Here is a 14,191-nt window from a genome sequence, read left to right on the forward strand (position 1 = left end):
TAGAATAGAACAGAAAGTAAGTGGGTGGGCACTGAAGATCTGAGGCCCAGATTCTCAAAGGTGCCTAACTTCCATTGACATATCTTTGAGGCTCGGGGCCTGGGAACCCTATCTAAGCTCTTATCCCCCACCTTTTTTTTGGGCAGACTTGCCCTTTGACTCTTCTCTCTTCATCCTGTTCCAGCTGGGCGGAGCCAGAGAGGAGGAGTTTGTGGAATTGGTTTTTCTCCAGACCTACCTCTGTTTGCTTAGCTTCCTACAGGGTTCAAGATAAAGTGTTCTCAGAGCTGCTAAAAAAAAACCCTCCCTCTAAAGGGAGCTGCACAATAGATTTGCAAAAATACATTTCCCTGCTCTGTTCCATGGAACCCCTAAACATGTCTCTATGGAGCCAGAGCTATTTGTGTGGTTTCATTAGGAAATGTCAAGAGCCTATGTGTACATCATATTGCTATTACTAAACAAGGCATCATTTTATTGAATAAAAAAAAATCAAAATATCAGGTGTGATTTGAGTACGCCCCCCATACAATATTGGTAGCCATGTGATAGACTACATGTTAAGTTACAGAGCTATTTCACACATTTAATTTATTACACATCTTGAATACCTCACCTGCACTCTGCCCAATAATCCTTATCCACACAGATTTATTCCAACCCCCTCAATAGTCTATCAAACCAATATGCCAGCTAAATCTTTTCATCTTTCCCATGAATGGAATTCTTCTTTTCTTTCATGTTTTGCCTACCTCCGAAATTACATTGGTCTGTGGTCATGATGGATAGTCTGGCCGAGCTAGAAATGTGGGCTTCATACCAATGGAAAGGAGAGATTTCCAGCTTGCGAAGTGGACATAACTGTGTGGTATAAAAGTTTTATCTGTATGAGTTTAGATGACCTGCATGGCTTCATTACTTGTGTGTAATGTGGACATACCACACAATATACTCATGTATTTTTATTATATGTTTAAAATATATATGCATGTATAGATCTATACCTATTTATATAAATATTCCTATAGCTCTAGGAAGGAGCGTAAGCATTTATGTTTACACTGAAATACACATTTTAATGTTTCAATATTCCCTTTTATCTCATTGTCATTTCTCTCAAAAATAAAATAAAAGAACTCGGAGCAAACACCTGCAGGTGTGTACTGACAAGCAGCAGCACCAAAGGGCTTCCCACAGCAGTCTACTGTAATATAAACCACTTGCAGAGGCAGAAGATGTGTGCAAGGAACAGTTACTTAAGTTCTCTAATGTTATTATCCTTCATTCCCTCTGTCTGCTTTGCTTAGGAGATTAAAACGCAATGTTCCGGTCAGATCACTGGTAATATCTGAGTACAGCTGTGCCAAGAATCAAATCTTCCCCTCAAAAGCAGCAGGCTTCATATGTTTTCCTTTAGCTTGATGACACATCTTGCCAATTCCTCTGCAAAAGGAATTTAAACATCAGAAGGGGTATATCTTTAAATGGTGGTCAAACAGCTCAGACTGAGGAAAGCTTAAAGACTAGCTACATAGTGAGAAGCATGTATACTGCAGTTCAGTTTCTGATAAGACTGCCAAGGAAAGTACAGAGCTTTATGTGCATTGGGCAGGACAGCATTCACTATACTGTATTCAAAACAGTCATCCGATTTCTTACTTATTAAAGTATTTTAATAAAAAAGAATCAAGTTGGCAATTATGTCAAAGGGATGAATACCCATATAACAACATTAAAATATGAGAAACTTTAACTGAGGAAACCAGTTCTAGTGTTTGTATGTAGTGGGAACAGAGGCTATGACATAGCAGATGAAGTCAATAGTGTAGTTGTTATTATTTATACATGAGTAAAGATTACAAATGCAGGCAATAGCTCAGATCTCTCACCCCCTGGATCTGTGAAACCTGTCACTCAGTCTCCTGCGGTGTGTCTTCCTGTCTCCGAGCCATTGGACCACCTGCTGCCATGACTCTCATCTATTGCATCGCCCGAAGGCCTCGATGATAACAGCATTGATTCCAATGTACATCTAATTACTTCTCATAATCTATTCATTTCACAATAGTGTAGTGAAACATCTGTCACATCATAAACTCTTTAGTATCCTTATCAAACCACCAACATACACTCTGCTGCCAATTGGCAGCCACCATGCTTTTCCTCTTATTAATATGATGCAAACATATCTATGTTTTGGGGTTGCTTTAGATAAATTTCCCTGATGACCAGTGAAAAAGAATTGGGCAAACTGCGATTCTAATGTCTATACACTACTTAGTGAGGTAGCATTATTGGTGTCATACAAATATCAGCAAAAATTACTTTGTTTCTTAAGAGATAAAGGCTCTAAATAGGATCCCTAACATTTGCAGAACGGTACTAGATGGCTCCCTTCCTTTGCTCAGTGTGACAGATTCATTTACTAAAATAAGCAACTCAGGGATTATTACATTTGAATGGTATATTGCATGGAAAAGCCTTTTACTTTTATAGTTTTTACTTTACCTACAGGTAAATAATGCCCACTCGCTCTCTCTCCCTTCATGTGAGAAATTCAGAGCAATGAGACCCATAGCACATATTTTTTATTATCAAACTATAGAGAATCTATTCTAGCCCAACAGGATAGTGAAAATACAGTCACATCTAATAAAAAAGACTGATTAATCCACTGAAAGGAAACTGAGATATTCAGGCAGCATCATGGAAAATAAACTCAGAAAAGCTAGGTGATGGTATATGACCACATTCTAAATTATTAGGAACAATAAATCCTATGCCATAGAAATGATAAACTGACTCTACATTCTTCCTCATGGCCTATGTTAGCACAGGCTTTTTATATTTATATTTTTATATAAATATATATATATATATATATATATATATATAGTCACATTTTAAAAGAACTTGCTGTTAATCTGATAGCACTAGAAAGATTTTTGTTTATCCACAAAACAGGCACAACACAACCAGCTACCATCTGAGCGTCCCCACAATGTGTCTCAGTCCTCTTTGTGAACAGATCACCTCTTCATAGCATTTGAGTAGCTAAGTCTTGAAGCCCATTTGGCTTTTCTGATGAGACTAGAACGCAGGGCCAGTTATGATTTTGAGTTTAGTATTTGAACACCTGGCCAATAGAAACTGGACAGAGATCACCAACTCATAGAGGCCACATTTTGGTTGCTAATAACACAAACTGGGCTGACACCAGTGAGCTAGAGGAGAAAGGCTTCATGTCTCATTTCCAATCTCCTATGACATCCAGCTCCATTTTGTCGATATAAAATGCAACCCAAATATGTATCTGTCTCTGTTTTCATTACTTGTGTATTTGTTGTCTGCACAGCATTCAGCTTGGAGCCATTTACTTCAAGTATATGTTTTTACATGCAAAATATACTAACCATTTGAGTATCCTGAGAGGCCAATAAGGTTTCAGTGTTACCCCCACATCTTTCAGTTGTAGAATGAAGTTGTACCAAATATATTTTAAAAGTGGTGTACAAGAATTTAGCTACACATTTCCCATTAAAGGCAGATGGCACCACATGGCAAAATCCTCATACATTGTTTAGGAAATATATTGTACTCCTGCTTATCAGATAAATCAAATGAAAGCTGTGAACTTTAGTGTACAGCTGCTACTCTTCCTGTATTTTTCCTGTTGTACTAAGGTATCACAGCTTATAAAGGGTCTCCAGTACAGCAACTCAGAATACTGGGTTCACCTGCATATGCCAATGTTACTTTCTGGTGCTCTTGTTTACCAAAGACAATATGTAACCCGCTGTAAAGGGGAATGCCAGTTGTGGCAAGAAACCCATGGTGGGAAAGAACAGTGGATCAATTGCATTCCCCCTTATATTTCAACTGCCAAAGAGTCTCTCAACATAGTAGGGGCTCTGATTTTGGAAGAGAATGGGGGGAAAGGAAGAGACAGGGAACAGCTATTGGACACATTAGAAATGTGCCAAAAAGCGAATCATACCAACATAGCAGCTTGTTTCTAATGGGAGCTGTGCTGCCATGGGAAACCAGAGAGGCAGGAGAGGTGCTCAGACACAACAGTGATGAGCACAATATAAGAACCTATACAAAACAGAATAGTATGGAGAACTGAGCTGAGGCACTGAGTCTCCATGGAGAAGCTTCAGTACCCTCACAGTTGTAGAAGGCAGTTCTTTGAGGAAGAAGGTGTTTCATTAGTGTAAGTGATGCAGTAGGCAGGCAGAGCTGTAGGAAAGAGATCTTTATTAAGCATGCTGAGAGACCAGTGTTACATGCTGAGGCTCCAGAGTTTGTGTGTTCATTTGGTTAGGCTTGCATTTCTGAGTGTAGGGTGTCAGACTAAACAAGGTCCCTTCTGAAACTTCATTCTCTTTCTCCAGTTCCACTCATCATATTACAATGGAGAAATCACACCTCCTGATGGAACGATTCAGAGGAAACTCCCGATGTGGAAATTGGAGAGTTTCCTAGACTTGATGGAGGAAATCCCCAAACAGGCTAACAGTGTGGCCCCAGGCTATAAAATCTAAGTTATTTTTTTACTTTTAATGTTATTTGTTAGTTCCCTTTATACATCTAAGTCAAACTGCTGAAATGGAGTTTTATGTGTGAATTTCTTTTGCATTTTTCATTGTTTATAAGAAAAAGAAAATGTATGTTTTTTTCCTAAATATTCACATGGTGAGGGCACAATCTTACAGAAACTACCTCTAGTATAGGATAATGATGCCTTTAATCTGGTATATTAATAAATGTATGTATCAGTCCATATCACTTATATGGTGGTGATATCCATTTTATAAACTATAGAGCCATTGATCGCCTCACTTAGGTCTCTGCAGGTTTGATGCCCATCCAGAGCACAAAGGCATGGTCAGCCTCTACACCCATAGAGTGGGTGAGGGTGGATTTCATCCACCAATGGTAGTGGCCGCTTTAGAGCTTATACTTGCCTTGTGTATCCCAACTGAGGGTCACATATCCTCCTTGATGTGAATGCTACTCCCTTGGAAGTTCCACCATAGATGAAGGTTGGCATATGGACTCACTGTAAAATGTAAACTTAAGAGCAGCGTGTCATTGCTTTCTCAATTACATTACATCTGCCCAGGGAAACTAGTTTCTGTGCTACCTACTTATATATTTGCCAAATGGGCACCAATAATTATGTAGAAAGAGGTTTAATCTGCAGGAAAAAGCAAATTATAAACACTCATGGGGTTTTCCATGATCCTGTGCCTGTGGATTTTCACACACCTATGACAACATAATCTGATCCTCGACAGATCAATTAGATGGGAAGAATTAAATTCAAATGGACTATGTCTCACTGTGAATTAGAAGGGAAGGGGAAAGAAAAGCTTCCACTTACCAAGATCTGATGAAATGAGCTGTAGCTCACGAAAGCTTATGCTCAGATAAATGTGTTAGTCTCTAAGGTGCCACAAGTACTCCTTTTCTTTTTGTATTAAAACCGTGTCCCTTCATATCCACTCAAACTTCTCCTTCCCCAAACAGTAGGCATCTCTGCAATACCTTTAAAAAGTATTTGTTGTACTGAGTTTAGATTTAGCAAGCATCTACTGATATTGCTGATGACAGTTTATACATGTGGCATAACTGGGCAACTACCCTCAGATTTTATTAAAATTTCTGAAATTTCCTAGAAGAGAAAAACCTCCCAGTTCACATTATTGCCAACCTCAAAAGCTCAAAAATTATGAGACTGGCTTAAAGGTCATCAGTATTTCTAATAATAATACATTTGAGAGGGCTTGTCTATCTTCTGTTTTTTTTAATCTTTAGGGTACAGGCTGGTCACATTTTCAAGTTTTTCTTCACAATCATGATGGCGACAAACTTACTTTTTTTAAAATGAAAGTTGAGATTCTCCCATAATCATGTGAAACCAGAACCTTTGGCTTTAAGAACACTACCAAATATCATGAGACTCACAGTAAAAGTGTGAAAGCCAGAAGTACTGTCTCCATGATATTTTTTCCTCATGTTGCAGGATAAGTTAATATTCAAAGTCTAGAATGCATATAGAGTCCTGTCATCCATCAATCTGTATGGAAAATCTGAAGCAGGGGTGTGGGAATGTACTATCACCTCAAAAAAAAAAAAATCAAACCAGTCAGCCAAACAGATTGAGATGGAAAACTCTGAGATTCTAACACCTTTCAGTTAGGTCATATTTGGGACATAATTACTTGCCACCAACCCCTTAATATTTATGGACTTCATTCTTTCCATGTGGAGATGCAGTATGAATCATTGTATACTTTGGAGAATTAGCTCTAGGACTGATATTCCTAGTTATGTAGTGATGAAGCTGGAAACAGATAAAAAGGAAGGATCAGTCTCTCAGTACCTGAGAAAAGAAAAGGAGTACTTGTGGCACCTTAGAGACTAACAAATTTATTTGAGCATAAGCTTTCATGAGCTACAGCTCACTTCATCGGATGCATTCAGTGGAAAATATAGTGGGGAGATTTATATACACAGAGAACATGAAACAAGGGGTGTTACCATACACACTGTAACGAGAGTGATCAGGTAAGGTGAGCTATTACCAGCAGGAAAGCGGGGGGCAGAAATCTTTTGTAGTGATAATCAAGGTGGGCCTTTTCCAGCAGTTGACAAGACTGTCTGAGGAACAGCGGGGGGAGGAATAAACATGGGGAAATAGTTTTATTTTGTGTAATGACACATCCACTCCCAGTCTTTATTCAAGCCTAAGTTAATAGTATCCAGTTTGCAGTACCGGAGAGTTTCATCATACATTGGCATAGTAATGTTTCCACATAGAATTGATTGTGCAGGATATCCTTTACTGATCCTAATGGATGGTCTTTGCTCCATGTTACAAAGGTAAGTGAAAACTTATTTTCCCTACCTTTTGGCCCCATCTCCTGCTGCTCCCATTTTACTCAACCAACTGCACCTCTAGGTATGTCAGCATCCCCTCACCACTGTCTAAAACTGACATCCTCATTTTCCCTCCACAACCCCCTTGTTGATGTTGTTCCATGCAACATCTCCGTTCCCCCAGTACATGGCAGGCTAGAATCTTATGTGAAATTTCAGGAAGGAGAGACTCAGCAACACCAGGATGTAGGAGCTCACTTAGACCCCATGTTCCCTGCCCAGAGATCTCATGTGACCTAGGCAGTCAAGCATTACCCACTAAATACGTTAAGAGAGGTTGTACAATGTCATTTCAGATAGTGTTAGGATGGAACTCAGATCTGTAATATGGAAGACCTACAGGTTAGTCATTCAGAAACACTGCTACTCAGATTGAATAGACCAAACCTATGTGCTTTGGTTAGCCTATCTCTAAACACTGTACCACATTATACTCACAAGTCAGGGGTAGAGCCCAAATTTCCTGATCCCCAATATTTTATTGCTGTCTAACAAATACGTTGTAATCCATTGGCAAAGTTTATGCCAAGTCCCCCAGTAGTGACTGTTCCACATAAAGGCTAGTAATTATTCTCTATAGCTCAAGTGATAGTAATCAATGCTAGGGATTTGAAAGCTTGCTGATGATTCATGTGGGAAGCCCTTAGGGTAGCATATAATAGAATTTGTATTTCCAATTTTCTATCTTAAAAATGTTTTATTTAATGTGCACAGTGAGAAAATATCCTTAAAAACAGGGTTTTAGTTAAAAAAATTGGAATCCATCAGTTATGACGAAGCATGAAACAAAATGCAGGTTGCCACATTTTGGTCATTTGTCATATATTTTGATTGCTGATGTCCCACACTGATAGGTCTGAAGGTTGAGAAAGGGAAGGCCCCACCCCTCCTGGAGCCAGGACCCTGGGGATTCTGAGATGCACTGTTGGCTGAGGGAACATGAGAGGAAAAGAGGAGCAACTGAGTATGAGGGTTAGGTAATGGGAAGGGCCCTGTGGCACACTCTACTGGCATTGGAGTGTGGACTTCAATGGACTTTCTGCCTTCTGACATCTGCAAGGACTTACCCCTGCCTCTTGGACAACAATAGAACTACCTTCAGACCTAGAATCATTGGCTGGCTACCCTATATGTAGCAGGCACCCCACAGGTGAGAGGTTTGAGTGCAGGAAGGAAGCCCATTGACTGCAGATGCTTTGGGGACAGTTTATATTTAAAAAAAAAAAGCCACACAACTAAGAATGTATGCAGTGTTGTTGTAGCCGTGCTGGTCCCAGGATATTAGAGAGACAAGGCAGGTGAGGTAGTATCTTTTATTGGACCCACTTCTTCTGGTGAGAGGGACAAGCTTTTGATCCACACAGAACCTAAAGCACCCAGAAGCCTTGATCAGGACTGAGGTCCTTTTGTGCTAGGCACATTGCAAACTAACAAAATGACGTGGTCCCAGGCCCAAACGGCTTACAATCTAAGTACATATACAAATGTCCCCTTTTATTATTTCAATTCAGCTAAGGAACCTATTGAACTTCTTTGCCATGATTGATCAATGTGGTCTCATCTTCATGCACCAGTTTATTTGTGTTTCAAGGTGCCAGATTTTTAGAAGTGTTCAGCTCCCATTTAGGCACCAAAATAAGTGGTGAGACTTTCCGAACAGCCCAGCACTTTGGTTGCAGTTGGGTGCTGAGCTCTTTGGAAAATCTGAGTATTTATTTATTACTTATTTATTATTACTTATTATTACTTATTTATGTAGCTAAATGAGACCTGAGCTCTTTGAAAAATCTAGCCTTATGTCCCTTTCATTCTTAGGTACACTCAGTTATGTAGGCAGCAACAGTTCATTTCTAGGTGCCTACATAGAATGATGACTAGCAGATAAAAGGTGACTAAAGATAAATAGACTTCACGATTTTAGAACCCAAAAGCAGCCTCTCCATTTGCTTGTGTCAAAACTCCATCGCATCAGCCATTTTGCAGACCACTCACTTAATGCATCCAGATCTTCCTGAAGATGATCTTAGGTCAAAATATTTCCAGTTTGGATGTCAGCAACAAACTTTGCCACCTTTCTCTAGGCCAGTAATGAACATATTGAAAATCTACAGAAAAGCAAAGTTAGCAATGCAATATTTTTGTACCTTTCACAGAAGGGAAAAATGCCTAACTCTTATGGGTATTTTTGCAATTCCCTCTTCTCCTTTGCATTACTTACTCTTCCTTTGTTGTCTTTTGATCTACTGTGGCACTTTCTCATAGTCAAACCTCAGTTCCAATCTCTGGGCTCCTCCTGTAACTGAGCCTATGGGAGTTAATGCAGTGAAGTGACACCGGGATCAGGGATGTGATTCGCTCCCTCAGCCCGATCCAGACAAAATAGCTCTAAAACCTTTCCATGCATGTGCACTGTATATTACATTCTCACTGCTGGCATGCTGAGATTCACTTTCTTACCTGCTTTTTGAACTTACAGCCTTGTCAGCATTTAGGTTGAACACACTAAGGCTTTGATGCATACAGCTCTGACTGTATCAAATGGACTGCTGGAGTGTCACTATAGAGATATTTGCACAGTACATTAATTTAGGTAGTAAAAGGTTTTGGTGCTACATGCCTAGGTTCAACAGCAGTTCCCACTTTATCCAAATAAAGTCCTTCTGTGTTATTAACACACTCATTTGCAACCGCAAATGCTTCACCCAGTTTTTAAGAGTGGCCATGAACTGTCAGGGTCTATTATATTCAATGAAGTCTGACAGCCCCAAGCTTCAGGAAAATACATTTTATTGTTTAAAAGCATTTCCCTCTTCCCTTCCCATTCCCTAGACTGGAATGATTTTTGCAATGAAAATTCAGAAGGGACTTGACAGTTATTAAATTGCTATGTCTTTACAAATTCGCAAAGGTGGATTTTTCTTTTCCAAAGGTGCAACAAAGGAAGATGGACATAGCTGAAATAAATACAAATATATGTGTTTATATCTCAGTGTTTGTACTTACATTTGATTACATTTGAATTAATTTAAGATTATGTGTGTGTAGCATAGGAAGCAAATACTTCTGTTCTGGAATATTTTGCAGACTTCTACTCCCTCTGTAATACACTCACCATAGAAGGGAATGACTGAGTTGGTGATAACAATTCCTTTCAGAGGCTCACACTGTCTTGTGTGCCACAGTGGCAAATATATCAAGATAATTCCCTCATCACCGCCCTCCCACCCGCTCCCTGTAGTCTGAGATGAACTGTCTAGTCATACATTCTAATGCTGCTTCTAGTATATGTTTGAAATTTTTTCAGAGAAAAGATCTTCTGGAGACTATATTTATTTTGACATTCCCTTTTTTTTTTGGTATGTACACATCACCTGTGAAAGGTTCTTTGTATATTGTCATTGCTGATAACATAGGGAACTCGAGAAGTGAGGACTATTTAAAGCAGATGTGTGTGGGTTTTTTGTTTTTTTTCAGAAGTTCATTGGTACTTTCTTCTTACCTCAATGTCACCATGATTTAAAAGAAACATAAGTGTGTAGGTTGTATACTATGGGAAAGGACGCCAGGGGAAAAAATTAACTAACAAATGAAAATCTTTTGTTCTTAATGACAGAATATAATGGCAGCCTCATCTCCCATTGTATATTATCATTGGGCAAATTAGTTACACATATAATAAGATTTTGCTGTATAAATTATAAATGAAGTAAACAACTCTGTCACCATGGTGTACAATGAATACACCACATGTTATATGTAAATATATTAGTCATTTGCCTTTTGTTTATGTGTCACAGAAATCCATTTTCTTCATGGTGTATTTTCTATTCCCTAGAGGTTTTTACTAAAGTCATTTCAGCCCTTCATGAACCAGCTTTTTAAAGTGGAATGACTAAAGTGGAATGCTGTTATTGTCCTTTTTCTGCCAAATTTTAATAATGCTTCTTTTCTGCCAATTTCATTTAGTGCTGCAAATTGTAATCTCTCTGAGACAGAGATGGAGAAAAAATAAGCCTAGGAGCAAGGACCTGCATGATATATCAACACAAATTTTAAAAAATTGAAACTTTTTTTCATTTTAGGTTTTTTCCCCTCAAAAGTTAAAATATGTCCCACAGAGCAATTATGCATATTTTTCTCCCACGAAACCTTTCTTTCTTTAACAAGAGAATATGTTTCTAAGAAATGCACAGTTCAGTCTTTCCTTTCAAGTGGTGGCATTTTTATTTTACACAAGATACAATACGTGTAGGAATGATGCAAATGTGGGGTCTTTTGTTGGGCACAGGGCACCATAACAGGAAAGCAGCTTGAATGGATGTTGACAAAAGCATTGACTATTCACAGCAAATGATGGCTTTGACAGCCAGATTCCAATCAATAATCTAAGATTTTAAATTCAATTGCATTCAGTTCAAGCTGACCAATGATTATTTTTTGGATCCCTTGAGGCATTTTCTTTCCACCACAGAGACTTAATGGAAGAGGCAACACTTAGCAAGTAACCAGTCTGAACTTTCCTAAGAAGGGCCAGATAAATGGATATTTGTCACTGCTGTCTTCATTTCTTCAGCAGTGTCATTCAACATTTTCTGCAAGCTGAATGATTCTACTTTGACATTGTTTACAAGTCCTGTTATTTTGAAAGCTATTCCAAAGGCAATTAGAGGGTTTTTCCCCCTCCTGCTGTATTTCTGTAGGGAACAGAGGAAAGCAAGGGGTTCCTTTCCCTGTTTACTTGCAGCTATATCTCAGTATAGAACTATTTCTTTCTTTCTTTATTTTTCACTACAGCAGAGACAGTGGTTAGCAATGGAATACAAAAAAGCAATCTCACTGCCTCATAAGCCACAAAGTGGACTATGGAATTAACGTATGAGATGTTATTTCTAATTTATTTATCAGCTCTCTCTGTGTAGTACAAGTACTCTCAAAAGCACTTACATATTTGAAGTCTGGTACAGACACAACAGTTAATGGGAAATGTTTTGCTGTGAGAAGTGATCTACTTGAGTGCATAGAAGAGGCCTCCTTCTATCAAATATTTCACTGGTAATGTTTTACTGTTTCTCTTAGATGGCATGCCATAGAGTATAATAAATTTCAGTTTGTTTATATTCTGTGTCTGTATTTGCACTTTGGTGATTATATTTGAATTCATGCAAGATCCTTGTTTTTAAAAAAGAACTTTAGCATAATCTTCTCATTAATCCTGTCCTGTTTGTCTGTTATTAATAGGCCACTGTACAATGTATTCTGCTGCAAAACTCCACCAGGCATGACTAATTCAGATAATTAATTTGCTAGAACATTAACACCATCAAATGAGCCTGCTAAACCGGTAAATTTAAAGTAAATTAAACTTAATTTGCAGGTTATTGCAATTAAGTCTGCCTTGTCTTTCTGAGGGATTTTAACATCCTCAGTATTTAAGAGGCAATCATAATGCATGCAAGTGGGCGGGCTTTTGGCTAATTAACAGGAGAGTCTAATCTGCTTTTCAATTAGGGTGGATGTTTATAATGTGCTGGTGACAGTGTTGCAATTCAGTACAGCATAACAGGAGTGCATGGCATAATTATAGCTGAAAAGAAAAGCTCATGCAGGGCCTGTTTAGGGGTTAATGAGACATTGGCAGCTTCCAGCTGAGGAGATCGAGCCAGTTTAGTGCGGCTTCAAGAGGAAACCACCCATAGGGGTTTCCTTTGAAGTGTCAAAAGGTCCCCTTGTTCTGGGTGGCTTATGTTTCATTTGTCTGAGTGGCATATCAAAAATTGATGAGCTGCCAGCAGCAGTCCTCATGACATTAATTCACCAATTGTGTTTCTAATAGTTTCATCTTTAAATACATTTGGATGATGATAATGCTAAGAAAAATCAAGGTTTTGAAAACAATGGGTAGGACTGTACAGTTCCAAGAAATTTATACTGACTAGGCAAATGCATCAGCTGCAAATGTTAATGATGCAGCTGACCTACAATGTGTGTTATTAGCAGGAAGAAGACAAAGATGTATTGTGCATCCCTCCTCTGAATAGCATTCAAGTTGAAATAGTGACAAAGATGTGGCATTTCTGGTTTTTTAGGTTCCTGAAAAGCAAAATGGGGCAAATTCATCCCTGAAATAACTTCATCGTCTTCAGTGGAGTTACATCAGGGATGAATTTGGCCTATTATCACTAATAGTAAAGGAAGAAACCAAAGAGTAGAATTATAAAGAATGCTAAGCTTTTGTCAGAGAGAGATGGTTTCTTCACTCCATTTTAACCGACCATATGCATTATTTTTATCTGTTTATTTACATAGCAGGGGCTCTCAAACTTTTGCCCAAGTGCAGACTATATGCTACTAGAATCCCTTCTCATTTGTGACCAGACAACTTCCCTGAGGCAACTACAGGTTACAAGGAAAACTAAAAGATACTAATGTTTTTAAATAAATTTAGCAGCTGGAAACGAGGAGAAGCCACCTTACAGCCTGAGAACCACAGATTCACAGGCATTTGTGTAACATTCCTGGCCATAGTATGTTTGCATCATGGACTGGAGTAAACTGTTTTAGATATAGTGGTATGAGCTGCAGCTTGTAACATAACAAGTGAATGAAGTGTCAACCTTTCGCCTTTTAGTCAGGAAGTTGTATAGTGTGGAACATAATCTGGTATAGGAGCATCAATTAAAAAGGGTTCTGGAACTTCCTGTTCCTAGCACCTCAGGAACTTTCATCTGAACCCAGCTGCATCTTTTGTGAGGCTCTGAAATGTATGCTTAGGGAATTTATATACAAATCCAAAATGGAGATGAGGAGGTTCAAACAGGGACTGTACACTCTCTCTCTCTCCCACTTTTTATCTGTTGTGGCAACTCTTCTGGCACAGACTCAGAGGCCTCTCACGTCCCTCTAGTCCAATGCCCCTTATCTCTTATGTCTCGAGGGGACAGCTGGGCAAGCCCACCATTCTTTAATTCAGTTAGGTACCATCTACTCTTTTTTGGAAGATCAGGTTATAGCAATAGCTCTTCTGGGTCAAGCTGATTTGTCCTTTTTAAGGTTAAAAAGCTTCCTGGAGAATTTATGGTTGTCATGGGAATAAAGGGAGGAAGGGATCTCATGTATTTCCCCCTTCCTTTCGCTTGAGATATTTCAAATGACTGGACGAGCTGGTAAGAAAATATTTGACTGATAAATGCAAATAGTGCTTCCAATAACAGGTGGCTCGGTATATTTACCATAGTCCTGCCTG

This window comes from Lepidochelys kempii, chromosome 1 (assembly GCF_965140285.1).
Source record: "Lepidochelys kempii isolate rLepKem1 chromosome 1, rLepKem1.hap1, whole genome shotgun sequence".
NCBI classification, from domain to species: Eukaryota; Metazoa; Chordata; order Testudines; family Cheloniidae; genus Lepidochelys; species Lepidochelys kempii.